Source organism: Pteropus alecto, unplaced genomic scaffold (assembly GCF_000325575.1).
Source record: "Pteropus alecto unplaced genomic scaffold, ASM32557v1 scaffold3, whole genome shotgun sequence".
NCBI classification, from domain to species: domain Eukaryota; kingdom Metazoa; phylum Chordata; class Mammalia; order Chiroptera; family Pteropodidae; genus Pteropus; species Pteropus alecto.
In genome coordinates, this window is record NW_006442484.1 from 51303291 (window position 1) to 51303749 (window position 459).

The window sequence follows — 459 nt, forward strand, 5'->3', positions numbered from 1 at the left end:
TTTTTATTTTTTAGTTACAGTTGACATACAATATTATATTAGTTTCAGGTGTGTAACATAATGATTAGACATTTATATAACTTACGAAATGCTCACCCTAATAAATTTAGTATGTATGTGACATCATACATAGTTATTACAATATTATTGACTATATATTCCCTATGCTATATTTTCATTCAGTGACTATTTCTTTGGCAATTTGGTGGGGCAGGGGAGATGGCTAAAAAAAATGCAAGGAATTAAGAAATATAAAAAAGCATCTTTTGCTAAAAATCTTCTTTCCACTTCCTGTCTTTAAAAACATTTCTTTTTCTGCAGCTAGATGAAGCTCTTTTCTATTTACCATATGGTATGCTTCCTGATTTCATGAATTGTTTAGTAAAGTCAATTCAGCCCTTTAAAATCTATTCAGTTATGCCTTTCCTCAGCTGCCGGTAAGATGCTTGGTCCTTCTGC